The following is a 27,240-nucleotide window of genomic DNA, read 5'->3' as shown; positions in this document are numbered from 1 at the left end:
TCAAATGTGCAAATGGTTGGGGGAAAACTATCATCTCTAGAAAATGTTAATGAAGAAAATATTTTTAGAAAATAGAGGCAAACTGTAAGTACACATTGCAATACACTTTGTGTGTTTTTACATTATTTATTTATTTTGAAGTGATATGCCTGTGGAGGTTGGAAGACAACTTGCGGAAGTTGGTTCTCTGATTCCACCATGTGGGTGCAGGTGTTGAATTCAGGTTGTTAGGCTTGACAGCAAATGCCTTACCCCTGAGCCTTGCTCCACCATTTAGTATTTGAAGTGAAAAGTTTCTTTTCTTCTAAACACTAGAATAAACTTTTACTTGCTAGAGAATAATCCTATTATTATTATGATTCATTCATAGCTACAAGGTACAAAGCTAAGTGCTGTGAAGAATGTGTTCTCATGAGCACCAGTTTCCTCGAATTTTGTTACAGGAACACTGGTGAATGCACAACATCCAAAGTTACAGAGTCAGCTGATTTCTAGTAAATAAAATTAAGATTATTCAGAAGGAAAATAAACAGAAATCCGGAATAATACCTGCCATTTATGATGTTAAAACTTTATTTCTGATCCACTTATGTTCTCTCATTAAAATAAACAAGTAAATTCCCATAGGAAATGTCCTCAATCAGTTTCATTTGTAATCATCTAGGTAAATTTGTAAATGTTGCAAGAACATTTACTAAATCCCAAGCATGCCATGCTTGTACTGGAGGCTCCAGGCAAAAGAAAAATGAGTGATAAAGAGTTGTCTTCGTCATACTAATTAAACATAAAAGTAAAGGGTTAGTTACAGAGCTTGATCAGAGACAGCAAAAGCTGGAGTCCCTGTCTACCTTTCCATCATTAATATTTGTCAGGCATTAAACAGGAATGGAGGAAAAAAGTTCAGATTTAAGTTGCTCAATTTTGTCTCAGCATCATTAAAACTAAGGTTCCACCTGCTTCTAATTTTCTTGTTGATTATAAAGGTCATTGGCTGTTTGAACAGTGAAGAAAAAAAGACCTTTAGAGCAGCATGCAAATGAGCACTCAGACAAGGATGCCTGTATGCTAATGAGTGAGGGCTTGATCAGTATGCAGGTGCAAGCCCTTACTACAATAAACATGCTGGAATATCTTTCAGCTCACAAGGGCACTCATTTATGTGTGCGTGGCAGCAGCATTAATCCGTCATTGGAAATTATATCAAGACCTTCAATTACCTTTGTGGAAATAGGTAATTATTATTATTATTTTTTTTTACATTTTACAAGAATTTGTCTTAAAAGTGGACCCTGACATTCTACCAAAACTATAGATTTCATTAACATAGCTTAGTAGATTGCATTATCTATAAAGTACATAAAGTATAATATACATATTATAATTATATTAAAGATGGTCCGTTTCTTCTAATGTTTAATTATTAGAAGTCTACAAAAATGAAGTGGCAATATTTATTATTTATTGTGAAGAATGAACCACTTATTTTTTTTATAATATCTTTGTTCCATATTAGAGCAACCCCACTTGAAAGAGATTGTTATTCTAATTCGGTGAAAGAAGAGTTGAGGCTATGATCTGTTGGGAGAAGGGCTTGTTATTTCTTTTTTTAAAAAAAAATTATTTATTTATTAAAGATTTCTGTCTCTTCCCTGCCACCGCCTCCCATTTCCCTCCCCCTTCCCCAATCAAGTCCCCCCCCCCTCAGCCCGAAAAGCAATCAGGGTTCTCTGTCCTGTGGGAAGTCCAAGGAACCCCCACCTCCATCCAGGTCTAGTAAGTTGAGCATCCAAACTGCCTAGGCTCCCACAAAGCCAGTGCGTGCAGTAGGATCAAAAACCCATTGCCATTGTTCTTGAGTTCTCAGTAGTCCTCATTGTCCGCTCTGTTCAGAGAGTCCGGTTTTATCCCAGGCTTTTTCAGACCCAGGCCAGCTGGCCTTGGTGAGTTCTCAGTAGAACATCCCCATTGTCTCAGTGTGTGGGTGCACCCCTTGCGGTCCTGAGTTCCTTGCTCGAGCTCTCTCTCCTTCTGCTCCTGATTTGGACCTTGAGATTTTTGTCCGGTGCTCCAGTGTGGGTCTCTGTCTCTGTCTCCTTTCATTGCCTGCTGAAGGTTAATATTCAGGTGGTACACTTACTGCCCTGCAGGCTTTGTGCCCGGAATACCCTATTTAGTAGGTTGTGCTGACAACTCCTTGTTGAGGGTGATGTCACACACATCCTGGTTGAGAACCACTGTCTTTAGAACTTAAGAATACTGCTACTAATACATAACCAAAATTCTTGCCTATTATCAGATACTAATTCCTGGTCCTCGACTCCAGGACTTCTGCAGTCATTACTCATGTTTGAGCATCTCTTTTAATGTGATTGATTCTGTTCTAATGGGTTTATTCCTAATAACGGAACCCCATAATGACTACTAGATATAATTAAAATATTTTATGTTTTAATTTTTTTTTTAATTTGGGTTTTTAGCCTTTCCCCCTTTATTTATTAAAGAATCTGATATCAAGGAAAGAGATCTGTAGTCATTAGTAAGTTTCAACTGTTTTTCTTGGTTTGCCATTCATCTTTTGATGTTTTTCTCTGTGACATTTTCCTGCAAGAGCTGAAAAGCATAAATTGGCTACACGATTTTTATGATTTTACGGATTTTGAGTATGTCACATTTCTAAATGTGTCATGTAGAAACACTGGGGGAGAATGCCACTTCACACCCACTCCCACACAACAGGGCTGGCCTGTCACATCCAGTGAGGAACTAAGTAGATTGTTGACTCTTTTCCTCCCCGGGTCCCCTTTCAGGAGTCACAGTTCAGCGGGAGAATCGCTAAAGTGACATCCTCTTCCAAGCCATAATCATCTACAAGTCTGGGTTACCAGTTTTTCCCAAAGCTAATTGCTTATTTCTTGAAACCTTTTATAACATTCCCACTAATTATTGAGAAAAATATATTTTAGTGTATATGTTATCAAGATCATTATATTTATGTTGACTTTCTACAATCTGTAGGTTGCCATGCCAATGTAACATATATAAACAAACTATCTAAGTTTGCAATACTACGAAGGACATTGACTTTCATTCCCCTAAATGCAAACCCTACCTGAACTATTTCTCTAACCTCATTCTTAAAAACAAAATAAACAAAAGCAAAACAAAATGAAAAACATTTGAACTAACAAAGAAGCCCCATTATTACATTTTATTATACATGTGCCATGTACATTGGTCATATTTTAATCCCCCATTACCCTCATTGCTTATTTTCTTTATTTGTGAATATAAGTGGTCCTCAAAAAACAAAGAAAGAAAGCAAATGTGTGAAAATAAAGAAACACAACAGCTCTAGAGGAGTAATCTTTACAGACAAACTATGTACAAAGAACAAACTAGTGTTGTTTATTCTGCTCAGGGTTCATTTTTATTTACTGATTTCTACTGTGCAACTTTTAACAATAATATACCACTTGGTAAGTTTTTATAATGACTGTATTTATTTTACACACACACACACACACTTAATCACGATGTGGTTGGTTGAGGGCAGTAGATTCCAGCAGTCATTTAAGCATTCAATTCAGCATAGGTGCAAAATAGACATCCTTCTGGAGTCTATTTAGAATACAGATTCCAGGAATCACCCTGTTATTATTCATAAATTAAGACATTAATTTTATTGTTAAGGAAATGGACAGTTAAAAAGTAAATTGCCCAGGGCATACAGCTTTATCTCACTGGCACGCCAGATAAAAACTTCTTATGTTTAAATATACCAATGTTGAGTATACTATGCATAATATTTGTGTCAGTTTTGAGTCTCTTTAGTTATGTATTTGTCCCTATGAAAACAATGAATGAATAGTGTATGTTGCTTAGAAATGGGCTGAATTTATTCAAAAGAAATACAATTTATTTGGCTGTTAGAATTTACCAAACTAAATAGAAAAGGAAATTTTAAGCTTTGATCTGATTATATCATCCAGATTGATATGTGTTCACCATTGAAATTCGTAGTATATTTGTAGTGAAGGAAACTAAATTACATGATATAAAATACATCATATAACTGATGTTGGACATGTGACATATTTGCCAAGGTTAATGTAACAAGACCAAGAATACTTCATAGTCTCTTTGTTTCCCCTGAAGGCTTCTATTTACATCAAGTGAAGAAGAACATTTCTTAAAGGTTTCAGAGAATACATTCAAACCATGTAGGAAATGCCAATCATATAGAAAAGGACTTCTTATATAAGTATTTTAGTAACTTGGGATAAAAAATAATATATATGAGTTACTTCTATAGGTTTTGAAATTCTCTTGTCCAGAATGCATCCCCTCCTTCACTGTATTTGGCTACTCTTCAGTAAGAATTGGTCAGGTCATTTAAGAAAAAAGATTTATTCTGTGTAATAATAAGGGCGGCGGGGCTGCGTCCCCAACACCCCAGCCGCCTGCTCGGCTAGCTTTTGCCCTGAAATAACAACACACAAACTGTATTCTTTTAATCACTACTTGGCCCTTTAGCCCTAACCCTTACTGGCTAATTCTGATATCCCGATCAACCCATCTCTAACAATCTGTGAGCACCGGTCTTACCAGGAAGATTCTAGTTCAGAGTTTCATTGCGTGTGTCTGCCCAGGAGCCGGGAGCATGGCGTCTCTGCTGAGGCGTCTGCTCCAGAGAGGAGAGCTGTCGAGTCTGAGCTCACTTCCTCTTCCTCCCGGCATTCTGTTCTGTTTACTCCACCTACCTATGTCCTAACCAATAAAATGGGCCAAGGCAGTTCCTTTATTAGCCAATAACCTTCCTCCATCAATTCTGTTGGCATCCTCAGTATTGGTCTCTTACTACATGGTAGTCTATTTAAACTTTCAGATAGAAGTTCTAGATTCATATCTACAGATATGTGTCTTGTAATATCACGAGTAATAAAGTATATGACTCATTGCAGAAACTGGAAATAGTCCTTCCTAGTGAACTTAATGCTAGTGCTTATGCGAAAGCTGTTCAATAGTTTAACATGAGGAAAAGTACATGATGGGAAAAGAAGAAAAGACTCAAGAAAATATAAATAAAAGGGCACAGACCTAAAAAGAAAACAGTGAATTCTTGGAGTTGGTCTAGAAATGTTGGAAGATTTACCAGACAGGAATTCATAAAATCTAATTTAACCCCTCATAGAGACTCAAAACCCTGAGAGGCTAACAGGTCCCACTGAAGAGTTCATGCCAGAAACCCCAAATGGTGTGTAATGCTTTTATCATGAGTTGGAGAAAATACATGAGGAATCTTCCAATCTTCTAGTCAATCTTCTCAAAAAGAATTCTTCAAGACCTAAAGGATATTAGAAAACTCAATAAAAATAAAATGAATTGTAATTACTTTAAATTTGCAGCTCTCCCTTGAGCAGGTGCAGTAAATGAGCTGGAGAAACTTGAGAGAACCATTTGTTTGAATACAGCCAGAAGTGGAAAGTCAATTTATATTCATATTCAGATGACTATGTTTGACAGAGGAGTCATAGAAACTTGACAGTTTATCACTTAGAACTGAGGCAGGGGTGGGTAGTGAGTGGCTCAGCATAGGGAAGTTAGTACACTCCAGACCAGGGCTCTTGAAATCAGAGCAAGTTAGAAGTTAGAAGCAGCAGTTCCTGCGAGTCACCAAATGTTTCCTCAGTTGACCCCATAAAGCTCAATAACAGACACGAATGGATATTTTTATAGATGGCAGTCTTTTTGCCCAAGGGTAAGTAAGTGTATGAATGAAAGAATTTACTACTGCCCACAATGAGAAACAATTTCAGATATTGTTGGATAAAATACTTAAAATGCATATGGAAGAACAAACAATATTTTTAAGTCTTCCAAAAGTACATCGAACGTCAGCATTATTCTTTAAAAAAACAATTTTCCCTTTATTATTTTCACTTTTGAAAAAAAAAAACTGAAGGGTGGTTCTCTCAGTGGCTGATTGAAGCCACACTGCTCTCAACCCAGCGTAAACAGGAATCGCAGACAGATCAAGTACAAGGCTCAGCCAAAGTGTTTCTCGTCACAGAGGTGACAGCACATCCACTTGCATCTTTGATAAAAGCTCTTTGATCTACTTTATTTATTAATTTTTCTCTGGCAGATGTTTGGGAGGAAATAGACAACCTGATGAAAGTCTGGCAAAGCATATTGCATCTCATAAAGCCATTTTAGCAGCTTTAATTTGATTTAATGTTTTGGTTTTTAACTCATATTCAGATACAATCACATTCATGCTAAGTGTACAGCCACTAATATAGCATAAACACGGTATCCTAGCAATCCTGCCAACACAGGCATCTATGCATGTCTTCCAGGTTTTTACATAATTCTTCAGATAAAGTGCATAGCTCTCCCTCAATTAGCTTTTGTCTGCTCTGTGGTGTGAGGTATTTGACTCACCTTTTCTTTATTTTTTTATTTGAGGTTTGTAACTATTAATATCGATTCATATTAACTACTTCCTACTTTGTGTTAAGAACCTTTCTGCCTATTTGACAATGGACAAACAATTTGTGTGTTCTTCCCCGGGGAGAAATATTTCCTGCTCCCAAGTTTCTTCAGTTACATAGGGTTCATTGTGTAAGACTGAGGCCTCATGGGCTTTGCCTCATCTATTTTGCACATCCATTGTTGTTGTTTCTTTTCAGCTCATGTTTGGGCAGTCACAAAAATAGTCAGCCTGGAAAGATGAAAACAAGTAACATTATACAGTCTGAATAGGTTATATTTTGGAACACACACACACAAACATGCAAACACATACACAAGTACACACATAAAAGGCACAACACACTTCACACGTACAAACATGCACACAAAAACAAAAACACACACAAAAAGAACACACCACACATACACACACACAAGTATACAACCACACAGGAGCATGCAGGTGTTTTGCAATATAGGCATATATATATATATATATATATATATATATATATATATATATATATATGCATGCAATAAGAATTAGTGAAAACAGAAGAATTTGAAGGAGGATATGATGGAGGGGTAGGTGGGGCTTGAGGAAGGAAAGGGAAGGAAGAATATTGCAGTTATATTAAAACCTCAAAAAATATTGACAAAAGTAGAAAAATTCTGACTCTCTCTTTTACTTTTAAGATATCTTTCCAAACAAAGTCTTCTTATTATGCGAGCTATTATTCCTGAAGGATTAAGCAATACAGGATCTGGTAGGCATAAGTGAAATTCCTATTTTCGGTAAAAGAACCAGAGCCAGAAGATTAGATTTCTAATTCCTCTGGAGAAGCTCATCCATGTGTCCTCACTAATTGAGTAAAGTGTTAGGGGATATAGTGACAAGAATGGGTGATAATGCAGAAAGAGTTGTCACATGGAAATCTATTTGCCAAGTGAATAAGTACATAAGAAGCCTAAAACACCTGGATCATGGCTGTGAAGAAGTGCAGGGGAAATTCTGCCAAGAGGGATCTGAGCATCCTAGAGTCCTTTCTGGAGATTCATGCTTGCTTCCCACAAAAAGAACTCTACAGAAGTGGTGAGTTAACAAAGTCAGTGATTGCAGGGGTCCCACCAGAGGTTTCCTGGAACTCTGTCTTGAAGAAGCTTGCTTAGCTGTCTGTCTACAACCTTCAAATTTGCAACCTTTGTGTTCTTCAAACAAAAGTATTTTCTTTTGACAGTCAGCACCACAGTGAGGACTCAAACTCTCCTCATTCTCCAACCACACATCTAAAATATGCAGAGAAATAACACAAGTGTGTAGAACACTTGCACATACTTGGTCTTCCTTGCTATTTGGAAAATCCTGTTAAAGTTATGAATGCTGGGTGAATACGGCCGTTGAAGCTTAAAACCGTAGCATGTTAATATAAATTATGTGTTCTAAAAGTGAAATTTGAGATAATTATCACAATTCTGTTTAATATTAAAAGTTCTCAGTGTATCAAAATTACTGATATCCTGTGTATACTTGAGAATGATCTTTAAGAAACTTACCTTACAGTAATCATTATCCAAAACTTTTATTTTATCTTCAGTTATATCTGTTAAATTCTCAACTTTGAATATATGTACATTTTCTTCAGATAATATATATTCTATTGTTTTGTTTTATTAATTTATTGTATAACATGATACCAAATACTAACATATATACTTATTTACAACCTGCCACTGGCTTTACTCTTTACTAATGGTTTGTTCACACCTTAGTCTGATTAGCAATATAACTAACTATATTTTTGTATGCAAGATATCTTCAGAAGTCTGTGCATGTGTGTGTCTGTGTGTTATTATCATGAAGCATACAAAGTTGCTACATGATATTACCAGACATATAAAATTTCAAAAAAAGGTTAATTATAGAAAATGGTGAAGCATTTAGGAAGAAAGCTTACTCATTATGTTCTAAAATAATATCCATATCCCTCTTCATTACCACATAAATTCTTATTTTCATAGCAAGATCACTCTTAAGCTAAATAATAATTTCTCTAGTTTAAACTAATTTATCTGCAAATTACCTTGTGAAACTTTGTTAAGCTCTCTTGAAAAGTTTCCTAAATTGGAGTGATGCCTACTTCTAGATTTTTCTTTGCATTGAAAAGTCTATCTATACAAAGCAATTGATGGCAATTGCTACCAAAATTTCCTTTCAATAGATTTGCCCTTGGTTTGTTTGGGGAAAGGATTTAAATCTGACTTTATTTTGAATGTATCTGCTACTTGGAATTACTGTGTTGGCTGTGTGAATGTGGACCCATGCCCTACTTCCATGCAGACATACAGCATCATCTGTCTTCCTTTGTCTGTAGTAGCGCCCTTGGCTTTCACTTTCTTTGAGGGTAACAGCCAATTATGTTCTACATGGCTTAAAGTCTCTCTGAATTAACTCTTCCTCACCTTAACTATGAATATAATTTTATAAATCTCATTAATTCTGGATAGGCTACAAACATTTCTTCGCCATTTAGTCATTATCTCTTACTTGAAGCACAGTGTATGTAAATTTAAAAATTCCTTAACCATTATTGAAAGTTTAGTAAAAGTACAGAGAATGTAGAAATCATCCTAGTCTATCAGCAAGATTTTATATGAAATTAATAAGTTGTAATTATTCATAATATATTAATTAATATGCAATGATTATTTATATCACTGGGTGCATGTTTATATGAGTTTATATGCATCACATACGTGCAGGATGTGGTTAGCGGTTCAGATAAAGGTGTCACACACTGAAATTGGAGCTACAGGCAGCTGTGAGCTGCATATTGGTGCTTGGATTCAAACCAGGACCTCTGCAAGAACAGCAAGCACGCTATCCGCTGAGTCATTCCTCTACCTCCTTATTAATGTTTTTAAATTTAAATAATAGAGGTATTAAGATCAAAATAAACTTATAACTAGATATTTGAGGAGACATTTTAATAGTACTAATTAATATCACAGTGTATCCTATCAATAACTTATCAACATCTATGTAATGACATTTTCTGATGGAAAATATAACTTTTAATATTAAAACTCTAATCTGAATGATTACAATGAAAAGATAATTTTTTTAGACGAACATGTGTATTTGTACTTGACTGGGTATGTGTCTTTGCGGGCAACAGCAGTGACTTTGGAGCCAGAAGAGTGTATTGCATCCCTGGGAATCTGAGTTACAGAAAACTGTTAGTGTCTGCATGCAGTTGCTGGGGATTTGACTTCCTACATAGGCAGTATATGTTCTTAACTGCTGAGCAATCTCTCCAGCCAGGATAATGCATTTTTTCACAGCTTTACTTTCCAAAATTCAGTGAAAATAATAAGCACCTTTGTTTTGAAATACTCATTACATGTTTCCATGTAAAATCAATTATTTTAATAAGAAAACTGTGAAAAAAAGAATGATTTATTCCATAATATAAAAGTGCTTTTTATCTTTTCTCTATATGATATAAGGAATTCTGGATAAGAACTAAGTCAAGAAGCAGCCGTCTGACCTTGTGCCAAAAATATTGATAATTTTTTCTTGCTTATCTTTGCTGTTTTCTAAGCTAAGAAAAAAATCATACCTTTAGATGATGTGTTTACATTTTATTAAAGAGATAAAACTTCCTTTTGGACTTTGGTTTGAAATTTTTATCAATTATGATACCAAGCTAACCAGATTCTCTTAAAGTTGAAGATCTGACCCGATTCAGTCCACTGACTGGAAGGAAATTCTGACATGGAATTGATCAAAGGGAGATGTAAGGGAACCCACTACTTGTCCTTACTGTTCTGGAGTTCTGGAATCTGCTTGGCTAGTGTGCGAAGCCCATGGAAGTGGAAAACTGATGGGACTGATTCCTGAAGCTGAAGAACATCAACATTAGCCCTTCCCGGACACACCTCATTCTGGTACTTTGTCATGTGATCAAACAAAAGTTGCATAGTTTAAACCAATTTTAGTTGTAAAATACTGTAACATAAAATTTTGTAACATGCCTGTTCTGTTTCCATGTGAATATGCTTAAAATAAAGTTTGCCCCTGATTTCATATATATATATATATATATATATATATATATATATATATATATATATATATATTTTATTGAAAAAAATTTCCGCTTCCTCCCAGCCTCCCATTTCCTTCCCCCTCCCCCCACCGTTTCCCCCTACCCCCACTCCTCTCCCCCTCCTCCCACTCCTTTCCCCCTCCCTCTCCAGTCCAAAGAACAGTCAGGGTTCCCTGCCCTGTGGGAAATCTAAGGTCCTCAGCCCTCCATCCAGGTCTAGGAAGGTGAGCATCCAAACAGGCTAGGTTCCCACAAAGCCAGTAGTGTCAAAACCCAGTGGCATTGTCCTTGGCTTCTCATGAGCCCTCATTGTCCACCATGTTCAGAGAGTTCCTTTTTATCCCATGCTTTTTCAGTCCCAGTCCAGTTGGCCTTGGTGAGCTCCCAATAGATCAGCCCCCACTGTCTCAGTGGGTGGGTGCAACCCTCGCAGTCCTGACTTCCTTTTTCATGTTCTCCCTCCTTCTCTCCTCATTTGGACCTTGGGATCTCAGTCTGGTGCTCCAATGTGGGTCTCTGTCTCTATCTCTAACCATCGCCAGATGAAGGTTCTATGATGACATGCAAGATATTTATCAGTATGGATATAGGATAGGGCCATTTCAGGTTCACTCTCCTCAGCTGCCCAAGGAACTAACTGGGGACATCTCCCTGGACACCTGGGAGCCCCTCTAGGGTCAAGTCTCTTACCAACCCTAAGATGGCTCCCTTAATTAAGATATATACTTCCCGGCTCCCATATCCACCCTTTCTTTATCCCAACCATCCCATTCCCCCAAGTTCCCCCCATCCTACCCTTCTCACTTTTCTCTCCCAATCTCCCCTTACCCCCCATCCTACCCCACCCCCAAGATACCAATTTTTGCCCGGCAATCTTGTCTACTTCCAATATCCAGGAGGATAACTATATGTTTTTCTTAAAGTGCCTTGTGGACAAGATGGATACAAACAAATCAGTGCCACACTGTCTCAGACTGTCCTCAACAGAATCCTTTCTTTCAGGCATGAAGGATCATAAAGAAAATTCTCTGTGCTACAATTTACGTTACCACTCTTACTGTGTGCCACTCCATTCTTATGTGCTGGTCAATTTTGCACATTCTGTTACTTAATTGCCACCGTGGTTATTAAATTTGAAACTCCAGTTAACAACTAGAAATTAGAATTTGAAGCATTTATTTTTTTGTTGTTTTAACTTTTAAAATTTATTTTTAATTTTGTTTTTAAAATATGGTCTCATTCATGTGGTACAGGGTGGCCTTAATTCACTTTGAAATTGAGGATGACCTTGAAGGCTGATCCTTCTGCACTCTCCTGGGGTGCTGGGGTACACACCCAATTTTCTTGCTGTGCTGGGAAAGCACTCTACCTTCTGAGCTATAGCCCTATCCTTAACTGGACCATGTATGCAACCATCTGAAAGCATTGAATGGAATAGTAAATGTCTCTAGCATCAATTTCACTACTACATTTTATTTTAAGAATAAATTGTATGCAAAGGTATAAATATTCGTCTTTATAACAGTGATGATCTTCATGATAAAATCATGAAAATCCTTAGCCAATAAAATTAACTTTAAAAAGTTCCGTTTTTTATGAAAAATATTAGTTTTCTTTGTTCATTTTTGACTTGCTGTAATTAATTTTGAAAATCAATAACTTATTGAGCACTGGGTAAACCATGAAGATCGCATAGAATAATCTACATATATACACAGAAGATAAAATTTATGGATTTTAGGTAACATCCATACTATCCATTTGGCCATATTAACACTGAAGTAGCACACAAGTCATTTTAAGTGTTTTTGTACATCAATATTTATGCAGGACCTCTTATTAAAATTTGCTATTGTAATTGCAAGAAGCCAGATGAAGGATGAAGTGTTTTGAATTAACTGCAAGTAGGAAAGAGAGTTTTGAAATTCTTAAAATTAGAATTTCCTTGCAATATTATATGAAGGGGGTATCTGTAGCTTATAGGAAGATCAAGGCCCTAGTCTCATATGATGCTCAAGTATGCCAGTAGACAGATTTCTGGAGCAAAGTGCATAAAATGCTTGGACGTTTGGGGTCTTCAAAATTAAATAATGAAGCAGTGACAACACAAGGTCTATAAGCCACTGGTGCAAGCATTTGTGAGTGTCTGCCTGCCATGCCAGTTAGTATGTTTTCGTAGAAAGCCGGCATCACGTCTTCTCTGCTTTGTCTTGGGCTGGCATTTGGGGACACTATAAATGGGATGGGATTTCTTAACATCTAAATAACTGTACAACAGTAATTACATCTGCTCTGTTTATTTTTGTTCACATGAACAATATGAATATATGTTGCTGGTATTTGAGAAACATGTACTATGTGCTAAAAGTAAAATATATTTTTGACAAAAGTATTTGAGATTTTTGCTGCTCTACCACTTAAATGAGTGAAAAACTTTTAAAATAAGGTTTAAATGTTGACTTCAAATTCAAGATTCTATTTTAATTTTCTGTTGTCGTATTTATCTTTAAGGTCAGCTATTGTATTCACAAAATATATTATGAGCAAAAATTTGTGAGCTTTGTAAGCTTTCATCTGAATTTTCTTATAATATTATACTAAGTGGATATCTGTAGCTTATAGGAAGATCAAGGGTCTGTACTCATATGATGCATAAGTATGTCAGCAGACAAATTTCTGAGCAAATTACACAAAATACTTGAAAGTTTTATGTCTTCAAAATTAAATAATGAAGCAGATACAAGATAAGGTCTATAACCCATTGATTTGGGCCATGGTATTTTGGTGAAAATAGGAGATGTGCTTTACTAATTTTTTTTCCTTGACTTTAAAATGATGGAGAGTTCCAAACATCAGCCTGGTTTCAAGTGTACATTTAAGAATGGAGAATAGATTGCAGGAGATAATAGAGTTTAAACCATAGAATACAAGGTATGCAGGAAAGAGTGTATCTTCAAAGAGCACAAGAAGAATTTCTGCTATGCCTTTGTTAAATTCTACCACCACATATGGCTTAAGTACAAGTTTATTAAGCTTCTGAATGTTAGTTTCTCAATATCTGTTGTGGGAAAATGAATAATATTGATGATCAAACAAACAACAAAAGAAAAACCATGCAGCATTCTCAGACAGCTTCTGTGTGGATGAAGATACTTAGAGGTTCTAACAATATTCCTAGTGGACATGAGAAAGGTAGAATTAAGGTATAGAAAAAGAAAAGCTAGGCATAGCTGGAAAATAAAGAGAAGGGAAGGATGGAGGTAAATTACCATGGTTACTGTTGTGATACACATAGAACATATATTTAGGAAGGAAAAACATTTGTCTGTATATAGCAAGAAATGTATATCATTTGAACCCTCCCTAGTATAGGCTCCATGCAGACAAAAACAAAGGCAAGCATGACAAAGCACAGGTATTGGGAAGCACAGTTATACTGCAAAATTAATCTCAGTGTAGTACTGAGTGAGAAAGAAAAGTGTAGCTAGTGGTAGCTGCTTTCTCCTTGGCAACAAGGCAAGACTGGTCCTCATAGTTTCGCTGTTGCTTCCACACCTGCTTCTATACCCTTCAAAGAGCCTGGTGGGAATGGTAGTCATTGTTGGTAACAACAGCAGTTCCTAAATATATGAAACTAAACATTTGGGCTTAAATATCGTTATGTAAAAACTAAAGGTTTCACAACTTAGTAATACATACACACCATTTCTACACCCAGAAGTCATCTGTGTGATGTCCATCACATCATTGGTACCCCGATGTACAAAGATAAAATATATCATTTCATTTATCATGGATTTGACAACATAGAATAAAGTCCACAAAGTGGATATTTTCAGGTGATTTACTCGGAAAAAATGTTATTTTGTTATGTATAATGTCATGTATAATGATTTCTCATGTAAAATATCTCAGAGATATTTGTGGCAAATGACTTAACCAGAAGACATCACTACAAAGGCCAAATCTCAGTGTCTGCTCCTAAATTTTGGCAGATATTTCTTTGAATATAGAATTTTATAGTCTTAATATACTATTTAAGTTTAGAGCAATGGCATTATAGTTGGGTTGTCTTTGAAATATAATTTAGAACTTGTTTATCTTTGGAGGCAGCTGTTGGAGAGATAGATACACTGTGTTTGTGTGTGTTTTTGACATTTTTCAGAAGATTAGCTGTGAAGAGCTAAGCTTACATTATTACTCTGTTTGATGTGGTAGCAAGATACAAAATCATGTACCTTAAAAATTGCCTGCTTAACTATTTATCATGGTCCTGCAATTCACAAAGATCTTAAACCTGAGGACACAGTATGCTTTTAATGAATATGTTCGTAGCTGTTAGGTACCCTCTCACCATTTAGGAAATATTAGTAGAAAAGGCATAATTTTATTTTAGATGATGAGCCAGATCCAACCTGGGAAAGCATCTGCGTGCTTTACTGTTCGGTTATCACATTCTCACCTAAAAATAGGATGTGACCATATGCATGCTATTCTGAAGTTAACCTCCGGGAGGGAGACTTATATTTTATTAAGATGCAAGGTCTTTTGAAGATAAGAAATAGGTCCCAGATATTTCACTCATTTTGAGAACATGAGACATAGTTGTTTAATTCTACCTAAACTTGTTTACCTTAACTAAAAATAATTTAGCAAATTCGATTTAGAGCCTTTTTCCTGCTAAATACTTATGAGTCTCATGACCCAGAGACTCCTCCTAAATCATTCTGTTCCAATGTATGAAAACACATTTCCAGAAATTTCAGGCTTGTCAAAAACATTAGTCACCTATTAAAAAATGTATTCCCATGAAATGTAACATTTGAAGAAGAAATACATCTGTCAACACGGCCTGTTTACAATCTGCACTCACCTAGGAACACTGCTTTCTTGCTCCAACAGTATAAGTTGGAAATAATATTACTGTTTGATTTCTAAGCTGAAATGTTTTGTAGAATATAGTTAACTATATTTTCAATGATTTTTTTAAAATAAAAAATGGCAATGGGTTTTTGATCCTACTGCACGTACTGGCTTTGTGGGAGCCTAGGCAGTTTGGATGCTCATCTTACTAGTCCTGGATGGAGGTGGGTGGTCCTTGAACTTCCCACAGGGCAGGGAAACCTGATTGCTCTTTGGGGGGGGAGGGGAGGGAAATGCGAGGCAGCGGTGGGGACGAGACAGAAATCTTTAATAAATAAATAAATTAAAAAAAAAACATTTTAAATGCCACCAAAAAAAAAAATAGTAGGTCTGGAAAGATGGCATAGCCAGTATATGTACCTGCTGCTAAGATAGAGAATTTTTGATGACCATTAACTTCATGGTCAAGTGGTGAAGAAATAATTAATTCGTGGTAGTTAAAAGAAATTAGTAGATTACTATCATCAGGCAATGTGGAAATTTGTTCAATACAAGCAGAAAACTACATGCAAGTGAATCTTAATATTACCCGACACCTCTATCTTTCAATAAATTCAGCAGCCTTTGTTTTTATACAAACTAAACTCTCAGCAGAAATGAACCTTTAAAAAGTCCACATATAAAAATATACAAGCTTTTCAAATTTCACACAGAAATTGAATTTCAACTGCAGGTTTGAGATCTATTTCTCGGCAGTTATTGAGATGGACATATGATTTAAAATTGAGATGAGAAAGAAAAGCAATCATTATCCATCCATTTGACATGTCTGTGGAAAGCTATTATGACATATTTCATTATAGTTTTTCATCATCCTATTTACTATGCTAATTTAAGCTCTATGAAGTCTGAGATATCAAAAAGACAGTTTAAGCACATAGCATACACGCGAATAAATCCATTACGATACTACATTTTAAAATTCGCATTTAAAATAAGATGCAGATTTACACATGGAAACACAGAAAGTAAAGGCAAATGGTTGCCTTTTAAGGAAAATGGAGAGTGATGACCAGCATCCCCCCCTTCATATACATCCTTAGGTTAAAACAAATTTATCAGTGTCGGTCACCGTTTGCTCTCTGTTGCTGGTATAAACACAGTGACCACAGCAAACTGGGCAAGGGTGTTTAGTTTATGGGAAGCCAAGGCAGGAGCAGAACGGGAACCTGCAGGCAAGAACTTCAGCAGAGACAACAGCTTACTCAGCTTCCATTCCCATAAAGCCCGGTCCATCATCCCAGGCTGGCCCAATGCACACTGGTTTGGGACCTCTTACATCAATTATCAATCTATAAAATGCTCCACAGACATGTTACCAGGCCAACCTGAGGGTGACCTCCTCTCCTGATGTCTGTCAAGTTGACACCTGAGACTGTCCATCACACCTGGTCAGTATACATTTCCTGAACCAAAGCCCTTATTTACAGAAAAAAGAACCTGGCTTTTTCTGAACGGAAGCTATTTTGACCCCTGAGTATTGCGGTGTTTAACTTTGATTTCAAAGTGTTGAAAGATAGAAACTTTATTTTGAAAGTTAAAATGTGTCTCAAAGCAAATAAATAACAATATTTCTTGTTTATTTATTCATCTGTGTGCATATGTGTGTGAGTTTGTGCACATGAGTGCCATCATGTTCATGTTGAAATAAGATAACAACTTATGGGGGTCACTATTCTTCTATCTTGTGAGTTCAAAATTTTTTATTATATAATTCACATAAAAATCTGTAAAATACAACATGACATTTTACACCCAATTTATTTGTGAGCAAATAAAATAATATGGAGGCCAAAACCCTGATAACTGTGGAGCAAAATCATTTACTTGTTCAGGACTGCTCCCATTACATTCAGCTTCTCTGATTCCTGAGGCAGTACATTCCTATACATCCAGTTCTAATTTTGAGCATGTAAAAGGCTGGAGAGGATAACGGAAATACTAGAGTTCTAAAAATAAAAATGTATATTTTTTAATCTCTCCATCACGTAAGAGGGTGCTCATGCCTGTCATTTCTGAAGCAATTCTGGCTGGAAAGAGCGATCCCACAGAAGCTGCTGGACACTCAAGTCCTTAAGCACTGCAGAAAGAGTTTTTAATACTGTGAAAAATTCTGTTTTGTCTTAGAATCCATATAGTCCGAGAAAACTGAATGTTTCTACTTTATCCAGGTCAAAAGAGAGTTAGGGGCGCTGTGCTCAGGCAAGACTCCATGGTCTCAGTACAGCTATCCAGATATGCTTAAGGAACTCATGAAGAAATGATGGAAATAGAAGCTAATACTTAATATTATAACCAACCATCAGTTTTTACTTTGAAAGTTACATGCCATATCAGAGTAAGTAAATTTACCTTAAATACTTTTACTTAAACAAAATAAGAAAAAGTATTATCAGTATGTCATATTTCACTAAATATTAAGCTAACATTAATGTTTGAGGGATTGAACACTGAACTAAAGAAAACAGTGAGGATAGGTGTAAAGACATTTATATCAGCAAGACGCGTATTCTTGGAAATACCTTTTTAGTGGTGTATATTTATTGAACTATATTATACTCCAAACAGGTCCTCTCCTCATATCTTTTGTCATCCCCCGTCTTTCCTGTTCGTCTTCCCATTTGTTCCTTCACTCCCTTCCCCCCAGTTTTAATCCACCTGTGTATATGGGGTGGTGGACATTCTTATCATCCCTATTTGCCTGTAATTCTTTGTGTAGAGTTCAGTACTAGTGAACTTTCTCACTTTGACATGCCTATTCCTATTGTCCTTGTTCAGATCACGTTTAGGCAGTTAGGCAGGCAAGACTCCGTGGTGTAGATCTTGAGATTACTAGAAGACACCATCTCACAGCAGAATTCTTGTTCCTCTGGTGCTTAGAATCTTTCATGTCTCTGCAATTATCCCTGATCCTAAGGTATATGAGTTATGTTGTAGGTGTATCAACTGGGTTCTACAACTTGTCATTTTGATTGTTTGTGACTTTCTTTGAGGGCCAATTTCTTTTATAAAGAGTTTTCTTGATTTGCAGTGAGAATAATGTTTATATATGGGTAGTTAGGAGTTAGAGAAAGTACTTCCCAAGCCTGGTCGCGGGGGTTTTGTCATATTATCTTTGACTCTTGTAGGGAGCACATTCAGCCCAAAAGGGAAAATTTGATTTAAAGTTTATATGTGTATGTGCGTATTTATAAGTACTTTAGGTTGGTGATAAATAGTATGATTCCTTATGACTTTTTCAGACATCTTTCCTGCTATTTTACTTCTTTTTTGGAAAATTGTGTATTTTATCTGCAGGCTAATGGATGAATCTAGAAAAAAAACATATTGAGTGAGGTAACACAGACTCTGAAATATATGTATAATATGTATTCACTCATAATTGGCTTTCAGTTAAAAAAACAGCAACAGCCTACAGGTCACAAACCCAGGAAAGCTAGACAATAAAGAGGGTCCTAAGAGAGACAAACACGGATCTACATAGGAAGAAGAAACAGACAAGATCTCCTGAGTAAATTGGGAGTGTGGGGGTCATGGCAGAGGGTAGAAGGGGAGATTGGAGGAAGAGAGGGGAGTAAAGAAAAATGTATAGCTCAATAAAAATAATTTAAAAAGAGAACATTACTATTCTCAAGCTAGAGTTACTTTAAAGACTACAAAACTAATTTTGTTTTAATCACTGTGGTTGTATTGAGAGAGGTGGTTCAATAAATACAGGGTCCTGTCACAGTACTGACACTGTTGGAACAAGAGACACAAATGGTAGAGGGAGAAACTAACTCCCCAGGATTGTTCTCTCAAACACGAGCGCGCGCACACAGACACACACACACACGCACACACACACACACACACACACTGTTAATTTCAGGAAAACATGTCATAAAATATTAGGGGATATTATTAACTCAGTAATAAAATTTTATAATAATGTTCAAAATTCTTTCATGAAAATCATCTTCCTCAAGAAAACAATTTTGTATTAGAGTCTTGTCTTTGTCTATATCTTTAAGGAAACAAAAAGATGCAAATTACTTTAAGATCCAACAATGAACAGCTCAGGTTCAGCTTCCAATACAGAAAAACATCAGCAATTGTGCAGGTATTGGTAGAATGATACATTTTAATTCTTTCTTTTAAGAAATACTAGGTACATTATGGTAAATATTTTGCAGTTTGACAAAGTCCAAGCTTGAAGGCCTCTTGCTTACATGATTTCATAAAGCATCTCACAAATTTTAACTTGTCTAGAATTAAGTAGAATTTATACTATACATCCTTTATTTAATAAATATGATTTATTTTGCTCTGGTTTAAAAATTGTGTTATTCTATTGCTAAGCAGCATCCAAAGGGCTGCCCTTTTTTATTTTGATTTGGTCATTTTTTCTGATTTCTGGGGTTTTGAGCAGGGCTAATGCACATATTATCAATGTTCATGCAAGTTTTCAGCAATAATATTTTCATTTTCATGTATATCTCCTATATGCTTTGTTTTTTTCCAGATAACCTTTATTTGCTATTATTTTAACCAGAGTGATATTTCACAACTTTAGAATACAGTATGAAAAAGGACACATTTCTTGCAAAGTATTTATCTGGTACAGGTTCATTCTGAATGTATGGTACCTAGTATCATAGGTTTGTTTCAAAGTTACATGTATATTTATGGCTTTAAGATTCATGGTTTATGGTGTTCTTAGTTCCTCTCGTACTTTGCTTTCATTAAGCAACATTAATTTGGATTCTGCATGTGGGTATTATGTATAATGGTTGAAGTTCAATTGCATATAACCCTCTAAAGGATTTAAAATATAAATTTTAAGAGAAATTTGGTTATCTCAATTATATAAGTAAATAATTGGAGGATCAGTTTAGGTAGGACAGAAATATGATAGTGAAATGTGCAAAGAGGATCTTTTGAAGATGGGTTCAGAGGTAAGTTTTCTGTGACCTCTGATGTTAGAGTGGGCAATCCTTACATGAGTTTGATCTTCTGGTCCCCAATATGTGATCACACAGCATGTGAGGGCTCTGGGCAAATGCATACATTTTGCCAAACTCTCCTTTCACATACTTGTATCTCTCTTCGTGTCATTATAAGCATGTCACCAGGACATATAACACATTTGTGACTGGCTTATTTATCTAAAAAATATTAGTTAACCATTTGTTCTGTCCTATAATAAAATTTTCTAGGCTTAATTCATATCCCAGTACAATGTGTTTTCCAGGATCTTGATCTCAACCTTATTTTACATGTTCACCAAAGGGTAACTGTCCTTTTCCATATTCACATCAATTGTAATTTTAAAATTATCATTACTCATTAATATTACTCATCAATGCATTACTTCATTCATGCCAGAGAAACAGAATGCACTTGTTTTTTATTATGATTCAGTTTCTAGACTGAAATGAAGATTCAAACTTGCAATCATTACATCTTATTAATAAATGTCTTAATGTTTTGTGATCTTAGAAGAAATCTGTAAAATTATTTATTGTATCTTATAGCTATTCAAAATCATAGTTCTGAGTATTTTGTTACTTCGTACATCAGTTTGCTAATTCAAAATCATGTTTTCTCACAATGTGTTCATTTTACTTTTGAATTATTTTTATAGCATTTATTTTATTCTGTCATCTTAGTGATTTTCTAGCTTTAATATACTAGAGGAAACAATGTGAACAAATGTATAATTTCAATCTTAGAGTCACTTGAAAATAAATTCAAGTAAATGGGTCTAATTTTTTAATCTCGTTTTTATTAAATCTAGCTGCACAATTTTATAAAAAAATTAAGAGACCAGGTCAGATATTACAAATTTTCTCAAAGTGAAAAAAATTATCTCAAAGTGGATATGGACAGCTAGAATAACCTTCTTAGGTGAGAGAAGAACAAAAACTTCTACACAGTGGATGTAGGTAGTCTGAGCTGAGACTGGTGACCACATCAGTGAGGCTAGCACCTCAAGAGTATCCCCTAAAAATTCCGTGCTGAAGACACGAGATCCACTTGAGCAACATATTTGCATAATAATGAATTGTTAACTATGGATTTTGAGCCATACAACGTATCACTACAATTTGCTAATTTTACATAACATATTTTACATCAGTATAACAATTATCTTCTTCCCTTAATCATAAAGCATTAATACTGATCACTTTATTCCTTCTCCTGGGTGTACAATTTGGATACGACACATACATGGAATCATAAAGCAATATTCTGTGGTAAGCGTATTTTATGTAGCAGAATTCACTCCAGTTTTAATCATGTCATTGCCTATAAAAAGATTATCATGTATTTAGTATTCAATAGTATATTCTAGTGCACGTATATGACTGGCATCTATAATGACAATCATAGTCACATCTATGTATGTCTTCATTGCCTTCATTTGTATGTATATGTGGGCCACAGGTCATTCTACATTATCAGTTATTATTAACAGTACAGCAAACATAGAGATATAAATATGTTGGGGGATCATGACATCAATCTTCTTGGTATGTTCATAGGGTTGTTGGAACATGTGGTGTTTATGTTTTTAAAATTTCAACCCCCCATATTATTTGTATTGTGGTTATGATATTACAATCACACAAATGGTTCAGTGTTCCAGTTTCTCCATATCCCTATCAATTCTTGTTAGAATTTTTAATGTTTGTTTAACTTTGCACTGGATAACACCAAATCTAATAGGCTGAATGATTTCTCTCTGTGACTTTGCATTTTTCTGATGATGAATATCGCTGTGCACCAAGTCCTAAAGCCCTATTGCTCACATACAAATATTTTAGGAAAATATCTGTTCAATTCCCTTGTCCATCCTTTTATTCTAATTCCTTCCTATGATAAAGCCCATAACCAAAAGCAGCATGGGAAAGAATATGTTTATTTCTGCTTGAAGTTTGTAGTTCATCAAGAAGGGTAGTCAGAGAAAGAACTCAAGGCAGAAACCTGGATGCAGGACCTGAAAATGAAACCAGGAATATTGTTTAAAGGTTTACTCCCTATGGCTTGCTCAGGCTGCTCTTACCTACCCAGGGTGGTGCCACAACAGGGGGCTGTGCCCTCTAGCATCTATCATTAATGCCCATCAGATTTGACAACACACTAATCTGATGGAGAATTTTCTCAATTGAGATTCCATCTTCTCAGATAACTTTAGTTGGTGCCTAGTTTACAAAAATCCTACCTTTAATCCCAGCATTGGGAGGCAGCAGCAGGTGGGTCTCTGTTAGCTCAAGGCCAGTCTGGTCTACAATAGCTAGTTCCAGGATAGCCAGGACTGTTACACAGAGAAACCCTGTCTTGAAAAACAACAACAAAACCAAAAAATCCTAACCAATACATTTATTTCTTAAATCTTTATTTTCAACTTGCCAGTAATTGTCGGTATTCGTTATGTATTTGGAATACAATTTGTCTATCAGATATGCTGTTATCAAATATTTCCTCTTAGTATTAAGTTGCTTTGAGACTCTGTTTCCTTTTTTCTTTATTGTGCAGATTTGCTCATTCAGCTTGTGATTTTGACAAGGCATTCACTAAACAATTAGCCAAGCCCAATAAATCAAAGCTTTCTCCTATTTATCTTATATTAGTCTTATAATTTGGAATTATACATTAAGTGTTTAATGAATTTTGTTAATTTTTTTCTGCCAGGTAATATAAAGGTCTAACCTCATGGTTTTGAATGTAAATAAGCAGTTTTCCCATCAACGTTTTAAAAGAGAGTACCATTTCTCACTGTTTGGTCTTAGAATTTACCTAGGAGACACTTCAGGGGTGGGCTTTTCCACTGTCCTCATCACTTACAAATCACTTACAATGCTTTAATTAGTAGCTTTATAATGTATTTTGAACACAGTTTAGTACAATGCCTGTAGTTTTATTCTTACTCAAGATTACTTTGGCTCATTAGTATCCTTTTTGAGTCCATATGAGATATAGGATTTTTCTCTTCATGCAAAAAACATCAGAAGGATTTAGAGAGAGATTGTATTGATTCTGGGTGTGAGGTGGTTATATGTTTTAAACATGTTAAATCCCGCTTATTTTATTATTTCCTGTTATCAAAAGTATATTTTTGTCTTAATTTTCTTTTTTGACAGTTCGTTGTTAATGTAAGAAAGAAAAGATGAATTTGCTTGCTGATTTGCGTATTGCAATTGTGCTGACCTTTAAAATCCAGTGTAAAAGCATTCTGTGACATCTCTCGGTTTTTCTACAAATGATTTCACTGCGAACAGGTTGCATCACTTATACCTCATTGGTTTGGACATTTTTTTTTCTCTGCTTGTTTGCGCTGTTGAGGACTTCAGATGCTGAATGGCACAGAAGTGGTGAGAGCATTAACCTTGCTGTGTGCTTGGTCATATAAGACTTGCTTTCCACTTTTATTACCAAGAAGGGCAATAATCTTCAACAAGTATGTGTATACATTATTTTTTGAGGTAAGATAAAGCTTTTATTTTTGAGAATTTGGGATACAGGAGTGTTGGATTTAATACAACGCTTTCCTGTATCAATTGAAACATTTACATGTTTTTCATTTTCCAATTTTTATGTAGCTAATTATATTCATTAGCATGATGCCCTTTATTCCCAGGGTATCAAACTCAGTCATGTTGTAACACCCTTTTTAAGAACCCCTTGGATTTGATGTGTGTGGGGTTTATTGAACACACTTGCCTCTACTTTCATTAGAGATTTTAGCCTATAGTTTTCTTTTCCAAGTGTCACATATAACACATATATATATGTGTATCATATATACACAGCCACATATAACATCTCTTCTGAGCAAGAAGCAATACATTAAGAAAAATAATTTTCAGTTGTGCTAGAGACGTTCATATATTCACACAAATGCACACATGTGGACTCAACACTGGGAGTAAGTAGAGAAATGGATTCTTGTCTCTTGGAGCTCTTTTTCTGTCATGTAGAAAACAATCCCTATTATTTCATGATGGAGCTGATAGGAAGGGTTTATTTCATTCTACAGGTCACAACTTCAAGGTAGGAACTCAAGGCAGAGACTGAAACTTTTTGTTTCCCTGGACATGCTCTGCTCTTGTGTTTATAGAGCAAAGATCCACCTGCCCAGGGATGATATTTCTCACAGTGGGCTGGGCCCTCCTGTATCAATTATCAGTCAATAAAAATGCCTCTCAGGCTTGGTTTCAGACCAATATGATGAAGTCAATTCCACATTTGAGTTTCCCTCTCCCTAGGTATGTTGAGGTTTGTATTAAGTTGATAAAAATCAAATAAACTATGGCAACCCAGAATCGTAGGAACACTTGCAGGTCTTGTAATTCCACCAACATACTTGTTCTATTTTGTTCATGACAGCTCTGAGGACTCTTGGAAATTATTTCATTTGCTATGATAGCACCAGATACATTTCACACACTACAGTGGTGCAGTCCCTTCCCTTACATACATCTCTCTCTTTGCAACTCCATCCATTCCTGGTAGTATTCCCTGGTAGTAATCCACATGAAACCTAATGTTAATTTTCTATAAATTTCAGTTTGACAGATTGTTAGAGTTACCATTAAGTTCCAGAGACTTCATTTTTTCAGATGGTACAGAATCAAATCAATTCATAAAGTAATCCTTCTAGAATATTTGAAACAAGTTTTAAAATTCTATTTGATTATTATGTTTGATATTCCATGCTAATCAAACCTTCAAATTCTTTGCATAATATCCTGATTTCTTTAGACCTCCTTGGAATTACTCTCTTTTCATTTCCTTCTCCACCTTCAGAGAGAGAAAATTACATTTATTTATATTTACAATATATTCTCCTAAAAATAAGTCAAGCATCAGAAAACATAAGCTTATGTATTTGAAAATAAAGGTTTAATTAATAAAGAAATACAATAAACACAAAAGGTAAGATTTATTTTTAAGGGATTTATGCATATTTCTTCCTTTCATTTTTAGTTTATTCATAAGTGTCTAACTTTTAGTATGAAAATTTAAAGTAAATTTAAAAAAAAAAACATTAATTGCATTAAAAAATTCAGTATGAAAATTTTCTTTCGTATTTGTTCTCAAAGTGGCCACCCATGTAGCTAACAAGCTTGCTTTGCAGTAAGTGCCTATTTTGCTTCCTTTCTTCCTCTCCTCACCTCTCTTTCTTTTTCCAGTTCTCTGACTAGCTTGAGTGCCACATATGATCACAGCATCTACCTTTAACTGACATGTTAGCCATGCTTGGGGGTAATTTTACAGTTAGCTCTATAACTGAGCTTGGTGTCTAACTATGATCAGAAAAAAGGTACATATCTTCATTTCTCTAGCAGATAAGCTTTGGCATTATTGTTTTCAGGACTTTAACAAGACAGACATGGAGGAGCAAATGTAACTGTACGTTCAGACGTTGATGTAAGGAGGCAAATGTGTGGCAGATGATTCCCTAGTGTTCCTATAACTGGACACCTCTGGACCCGTACAATAAAGCATGCTGCTCTAGAGAGGGGGAGTTCTCAATTAGTTGCAGAACCCAGAATTATCTCTTTTATTTTAACCTACAGAAAAGATACAGTATCAACTGCCATAAATTATGTCTGCAGAAACTCTAGCTGTCCTGTTGGAAGGACAGTTCAGTGTTTTGTATAATTAGACTTTACACTCTTCCCCCAGAACATATGGGGTTGCCCTCTGACATCCATCCAAATATGCACATAAAACATGCATCTGAGAACACTAACCCTCATATGCCTGTAATGAAAAAGGCCCAGAAAGATGAGCATGGTATGTACTCACTCATATACTCACTCATATGTGGATACTAGCTGTAAAGCAAAGGATAATAAGCCTGTAGTCCACGACCCCAAATAAGTTAAGTAACAAGGAGACATCTAAGAGAAACATATAGAAATAGACAAGATATCCTGAGAAAATTGGGAGTATGGAGGTGGGGGGGCAGTGAGGGAAAGGAAAGGGGATAACAGGGAGGGAGGAGGAAAATTTAAGGGAATGGGATAGTAGAGATGGGGAAAGGACAGTGACAGAGAGCAAGGAAATATATATCTTGAAGAGGGTACCATTATGAGGTTAGCAAGAAACCTGGCACTAGAGAAATTCCTACGAATCCACAAGAATGACACCAGCTAAGACCCTAAGAAATAGTGGAGAGGGTACGTGTACTGGCATTGCTCTAATCAGATTAAGAACTAACTTTATTTTGGCTTTTTCAAAAATTTTATTGAAATACCTTTTATTTCAAGCAAATATAAAAGTATGAGAGCCTCTCATATACCAGCGCCCCAACTTTCACTATTATCTGCAATTTGTTTTTGTTTCTTATATCAACTATATTTCCTTTACTTCAGTGTGTTTTTTTTATTGATTTTTATTGAGCTCTACATTTTTCTCTGCTCCCCTACCTGGCTCTACTCTCCCCTTGAACCGTCTCCGAAGGTGTCTATACTCCCAATTTACTTAGGAGATCTTGTCTTTTTCTACTTCCCATGTAGATTATTGAATTTTGCAGGTAAATGGATGGAGCTAGAAAACATCATTTTGAGTGAGGTAACCCAGACCCAGAAAGACAATTATCACATGTACTCACTCATAATTGGTTTTTGAGCATAAAGCAAAGAAAGCCAGCCCACAAATCACAATCCCAGAGAACCTAGACAATAATGAAGATCCTAAGAGAGACATACATTTAATGACTAGCGACATAGATCTAATGACT

The sequence above is a fragment of the Microtus pennsylvanicus genome, chromosome 1, assembly GCF_037038515.1.
Source record: "Microtus pennsylvanicus isolate mMicPen1 chromosome 1, mMicPen1.hap1, whole genome shotgun sequence".
Taxonomy (NCBI): domain Eukaryota; kingdom Metazoa; phylum Chordata; class Mammalia; order Rodentia; family Cricetidae; genus Microtus; species Microtus pennsylvanicus.
The sequence above is the reverse complement of the archived record's forward strand: the minus strand, read 5'-3'. Positions refer to the sequence as shown.